This window comes from Colossoma macropomum, unplaced genomic scaffold (genome assembly GCF_904425465.1).
Source record: "Colossoma macropomum unplaced genomic scaffold, Colossoma_macropomum, whole genome shotgun sequence".
Classification (NCBI taxonomy): domain Eukaryota; kingdom Metazoa; phylum Chordata; class Actinopteri; order Characiformes; family Serrasalmidae; genus Colossoma; species Colossoma macropomum.
The window spans coordinates 18508343-18515242 of NW_023494785.1; positions in this window are offsets into that span (position 1 = coordinate 18508343).

The following is a 6900-nucleotide window of genomic DNA, read 5'->3' on the forward strand; positions in this document are numbered from 1 at the left end:
CAAAGGTCCTGAGGTCACAGCTGTGTTCAGGCCTGTCATGCTCTTTCACCAATCTTGAATTGTCTTGCTGGAATGGGAAAGGGCCTCCCCTAAACTGTTCCCACAAATTTGTAAGCACACAGTTCTCTAGAATGTGACTCAATGCTGTATCAAAATATTAAAATATTACTGGAACTAAGGTTCCCAGTCCACTCATTAGAAGGGATGATCGCATGTCTTTGGTCATGTAGTGAATTTATATGGCAAACATGCTAAAATGTACTCACTGCTCACAGAATAGCATGTTTTACTGGTGAATATTACAACATGTTGTAAAAAATATTTAATAGGTTTACTGCAGTGCATTATTGTTAAAAATAATGTAATATCTATTCAGTATTATAAAGTTTACTGTATTAATTGGCAATGTGTATACATAGAGATTAAAGTTATATAACACTAAAACACTATAAGAACATATATATATATATATACATAGTAAATCTGACAAACACATAAAAACTTACCAACAATTGCTGCTGCAATTTTCAGCATTACATACGGCCATATGACTTTCTGGCAAGCCTGACTAACCAATCACAGATGTCATTTTACACAGGTGCTCAAAACAGGAGGAACATTGATAAAGTATAACATGATCATGTGCACATGCTTTATACAGCTTGTCAAAGAGAATGTATTCTCTGGTTCACTGTGCCTGTTTAAGGGCAAATCAAGCATATAATAAAATAAAACTAGCCATCTTTGAAACTCTGCAGACATTTTAATCTGATCAAGCTTATTGAAAGAGATTCAGAAAAAGTGCAATTCTAGCTGCAGTTTGCGTTCTCCTATTAATAAATAGCCTAATAAAACTATGAAATGTTTTATTTGAGTGTCATAAAATCATTGTATCACTGATACGGCTTCTATATCTCTACAAATAGACTCTGAAGTAAGTAGTCCTTATCTTTGAGTTAAGTGTTAATTACATTAGTGTGTTCCAGCTGAGATTAACATTCAAGTCTGTAGAATTTGACTGTAATGAGACATAACAATGTTAAGTTCATTTTAAAAATGTTATTAAGTAGCTCATATGACATAAAGATATGGTACTGGTATAACCCTGCTTGATCACACAGGTAATTATGAATTGGAGGAGGTCAGTTAGAGCAGGGAAATCAGTGCTAGATTAGCAAAATATTCAGAGTTTACTTGATCAGTGTGTCACATGCAAATAATTACTTAACTGGTACATTTCCTGACTGAAGTCTTGAGTGTCAGCGGGTCAGCACTGAGATCAATAGTGTTGTATAAGACATTTCAATTAGAAGACGATGTGGAATTTCCTTTGTGTATATCAAAGCACAAACATTGTGGTGTTTGCCATGTTCTAATCCAATCTTGGAATTTATTTATGTACTTTTACGCCATGGGAAGTTTACATGTGATTGCAGCAGACTTCCTGTTTTGTGTCTGTTCTTAACGCTCGTCATTGGTTTCGGAGAGGTTCGGCTGTGATGCTATGTTGATGACCTCGGCCAGGCCACTTAACTGGCAGACATTACATCCATGTAGTCTTCAAATATTTATTGCTGTGTCTGCCTTTTGTAATGGCCTACAGACAATTTCCAGTTTCCTGTGTCTGCATTCTCATCTGAATTTTGACAGCTCTAATTCAGTTCAGCTTACATGTAGTCAAATGTAATCCTACTTACAAGTTATTTGTATGATTTTCATTACTTTTTCAGCTCAGTAATTGGATCCTGATTTGCAGAGGTACTCAATGTACTCAAGTAAAATTTCAGTGGATTTGTTGCTGAGTATTTTCAAACGATACTGCTTTCACTTCTAAATGTAAGCACAGTATGTGGAGTATGTGGAGTGGCCTGCGCACCATCACTGACTACAAAGAAGGTGTGATCTGTGATAGCGGCTCTTCCTCCTCACTTGCAGATGAACTTAATGCTCATTATGCTCGTTTTGAGGCAATTAACACCTCACCTACTGAGAAACTCCCAGTAGATGAGGAGAGCTGCGCTCTAGCCATTCCCCTGTCTGAGGTGGTGAGATCCTTCAGGGCAGTTAACCCATGCAAGGCACCCGGTCCCGATGGCGTCCACAGCCGTGTACTTAAAGCATGTGCCAACCAGCTGGCTGAGGTTTTCACTGACGTCTTTAACCTCTCCTTAAGACTGTCAGTGATTCCCAAGTGCTTTAAGGAAACCACAATTGTTCCGGTCCCCAAGAAATCGTCTGTCACCTGCCTGAATGACTACCGCCCTGTTGCACTGACATCAACAGTTATGAAGTGCTTCGAGCAGCTGGTCAAAGCTCACATCTGTTCAACACTTCCAGCCACCATGGACCCTCACCAATTTGCATACCGCTCCAACAGATCCACAGACGACGCCATTGCACTAACAGTACACACTGCTCTCACACACTTGGACAGAAAGAACACATATGTAAGAATGCTGTTCATAGATTACAGCTCAGCATTCTACACAATCATCCCTGCCAAACTCATTCCTAAGCTCACAGACTTGGGTTTGAACTCTCAACTGTGCAACTGGATACTGGACTTCTTGACGAGCAGACCTCAGGTGGTGAAAGTTGGGAACAGCTTCTCTTCCACAGTGACTCTGAGCACAGGGGCTCCCCAGGGATGTGTGCTCAGCCCCCTCCTGTACTCCCTGTATACACATGACTGTGTAGCCAAACACACGTCTAACATCATCTTCAAGTTTGCTGATGACACCACCATCCTAGGCCTCATCACTGATGGAGATGAAACAGCCTACAGAGATGAGGTCAGCGCTCTGGCAGAGTGGTGTCATGACAGCAATCTCTGTCTCAACATCAGCAAAACAAAGGAGATGATCGTGGACTACAGGAAGCGGCAGAGGGGTGGTCACTCTCCCCTGTTCATCAATGGAGCCGAAGTGGAGAGAGTCAGCAGTGTGAAGTTCCTCGGCGTACACCTCACTGATGACCTCACCTGGTCCCTCCACACCAACATTATCGTAAGATCTGCCCGTCAGCGTCTCTTCTTTCTCCGCAGGCTCAGGAAGTTTGGTCTGCCTCCTCAGATCCTCACCAACTTCTACAGATGCACCATAGAGAGCATCCTCACAGGCTGCATCACTGTCTGGTACAGCAGCTGCACTGCCTGTGACCGCAAGGCCCTTAAAGGAGTGGTGAGGACAGCAGAAGCCATCATAGGCAACAGACTACCAGCCTTAGAGGATGTCTACCAGTCCCGCTGCCTCAGGAAGACCAAAAAGATCCGGTCAGACAGCAGCCACCCAGCACACAGCCTGTTCACCATCCTGCCATCAGGCAGGAGATTTCGTAGCATACAGGCTAGGACAACCCGGTTAATGAACAGTTTCTACCCACAGGCTGTCAGGCTTCTGAACAAGCTGTGAAGCTGTGGGTCCTTCACTAAATACCATTTCACTCAGTCTTTTTGTCAGTATTATTATTACATCATGTCATCTCTGCTATGGACAATAACACCTTAACACTAAGCCACTTTAAGAACAATAACAGTCACTTAGTCACTTTAAAATGTATATTGTCTGTATATTTGTGTACATTTCTCTATATTTGTGTATATTTTTATCTGTATTTTCTCTATATTTTGTGTATATTTAATATATTTCAGTTAGTTTTTCTTGCAATTTTATTTTTACTTATTTACTTTCTGTAGAGTGTTTGTCCGAGCCTCACCACAAGCACTTCAATGCATAAATGTCCTGGCATGTTGTGCATATGACAAATAAACTTGAAACTTGAAACTTGACAGTAATGTACTTTTTCTCTGTTACAATTATAGTTGTTATTAATATTTAATTCCTAGTTCCTAACTTTGTTTTTAATTCCATTGTGTTACATCGGTAACAATATCTATACTTCTTTGCAATTGGTCATACCTCTGACTTTTAAGCTTTTAATATTTTGTTTTTAATCCAAGAGTGTACCAAAAGGGAGGAAGAGTAAAACTTCAGTTTCTATGCTTATAGACACTGGATTTATGAAGTACCGCTGCAGTTCTGTAAGTCATTTTGATCCTGTACTTTTGTTCTTTTAATCAAGCTGTTTTTTTTAGAAATGTACTTCTACTTACTGGAGTCATTATTTCACCAAAGTATCAATACCTTTACCTGAGAATGGGTTTAGGCTACTCTACCCACCTCTGCTGTTGTGGTTACTGCATAGATGAGTGACAAATTAAAGGTAAAACCAACATAATGCATCTTAGTAAGGTATTGGACCACCACAAGCCACCAGAACAGCTTCAGTGCATCTTGGAATAGATTCTACTGGACGATGGGTGTTTCAGACATTTTATTGGTTGTTTTTAAATTGTGCTTCCTGTTCTTTGTGTACTTAAACAACAATGCAATCATTATTCTCTTCAACCATGGTGACGGCCTACGTGCCGAAACGCATTGGTTACAACAAGAGTGTAGCATTCTCCAGTCATTACGTGTTACTGGTTTTACTTCTTTCTGCAGTTTTTGGTAGTACCAAGCACTTGTTGGGCAATGAAGTTGTGCCAGATCACTCTTTCCCAGGTCCATATGACCTTTTTCCACATCTCAGTGTGTTTTTTACACCATTGAACTGGCAAATGTGCATTTGCCCTTGTAACTGAGGAGTTTATGCACCATAACTGTTCTGTAATATCCCTCGCTAAGTAGTTGTGCACGGACTGTTCTGGCTGACACTCTGGTAATGCACCACATTGACATTGTCAGTCACCTGAAAAGCAGTTTCCAAATGTATTTATCAAACATATTTTTGCAATATATTAAAATGGCCAAAATGTATTCGTTAAATATATTTTTAAAATGCATTTATTTGTATGTGTTATTCTGCCCAATGACAGCTGGGATAGGCTCCAGCACCCCACCGCGACCCAGAAGGATAAGCGGTTTAGATGATGTATGTATGTATGTATGTATTTGTTATTACTGTATGTAGTTTTAACAAAGACAGACGTAACTAAATATACATGAACTGAATGAAGGGTTCTGACCTTGTGTTTTACATTGTACTTTGCATGTGTTATGTGTTATGTGTTAAGACAGCGCTCACACAAAATGTATTTCAAATAAACAAGATACCACATCGTCTAACTGCATATTTACAGTGTATCACTACCTACAACCCTCGCTTTTGCCATTTTAAAGGTTCATTTGCTAACATTCCAAATCAAGATACTGGAGTGCAAATTCATTTCAAAAGGTATTCCAAACAGTAAAGTGCAGTAGACAAGTATTTGAGCTATTTTCACACATTGTTCAAATGTATTTGATAAATACATTTAAATACATATTTTTGTATGGTACATTTATTTGTATAATATTTCCCAATATATTTCTAAATGAATGGTTAATATGGCAATATATTGTGGCATGCATGTTAGTGTTTGGAATGTATTTCAGCATGGATTGCAATGTATTTGCATACAAATACCATGTCCATATATTTTTTCCTTATGGTTTGTTTATTATTATATACTTTAGTCACTATTCCTATTGAAACATTAACCAGTTGAACATTCTTTGTGACTGAAGCTCCTGCCGTCCAAGCCCCAATAATGAACCCTCTTTCTAAGTCACTTATTCTTGTCTTCTTGATCCAAAATGGAGGTGAACTGGGCCTGCTCAGCTTTTTCATACATGCCATAGAGCATGATGTGATGTTAATTGAATGGTGCAGTATACCTGTCTGGAAACAGCTCCGCTTATGTTTCTCCTTATGTAGGTTTTTCATTTGTCACCCATCTATGCATGCTTTCTATATAATCTAGCCTACACTACACTGTAGTATTATGTGTGGGTACTATAGAAACTAGAACTAATCCTCAGTGTCACTTCAGCCTGGGTTGGATGAACACTGTGTACAGTACTATAAAGTCTGTGTTTATCATAATAGAACAGTATGTTCAGTGTTTGTGCTGCACTGACCACGTGGGCATCTTATCACATGCCCCTCCTCTTGCAGCCTTAGTTCCAAAGGACAGAGCATTGTAAATGTTTGAGCTCAGGAAAGGACTGTAATGAAGTGCTTTAGTTTGTCTGTCTTTTGATTTATTGAGTCACAGAGCTGGAAAATAACAATCAATCTGTCATCAGCAGAGCTTGACTTCATTGAGACCTTATCAGGGCAACTCAGAGACATTTCTGGCATTCTGGCAGTTGTCCCACAGTCTTTGCAGGGTCATTTTCAGGGCATAAGATGTCTGGCTGGAGCGAGTATACTCACAAACCTACCACAAGGAGGCAGACTGTGTGAGAACGAGGAAGTAAAATCACTTCTCTGAAATGAATAGCAAAATAGGTAATCACAAGCATTTGCGCTCTGTCCTCTTATTGGCTCTTGGTTCTCTTTGTATACGTATTTCTTCCTTCCTCACTTCCTGTCTCCCATACATGCAAAAAGTAAATCTAAAAAAGTAATCTGGAATATTAGTAGGTCATATTTACCTTGCCAAAGGATTACTTCCTGCATGTCTGATTTTACAGAAAAAACTACGTAAGTGGAAGAAAAAAATGTGCATGCCGTAGTTTGAGTCTTTTAAAGAGTTCTGCTGTTTGTCATTAATGCGGATATTTAGATTGCAGGAATTTACAAGTGCCCTATGATCTCTGTTTCTGTAGTCAAGCTTTCCCATGATCTTTGCCTAAAATTCCAGAAATATTCTTTAGATGTTTTACAACCACCCTCACTTTTGCAGTTTTATCTATAAATGTTTATACAGAGCTCTTTCACAGGCTGCTCAGTGCAGTTTGTCAAGTTCACATAAGCTGCCTCTCAGGTTTAACCCTGGGCAATGCAGTGCTTCACTTGTCAGTGTGAAACGGTCTTTAAAGAACTGGAATTTGACTCTGACATTGTCTGTATACA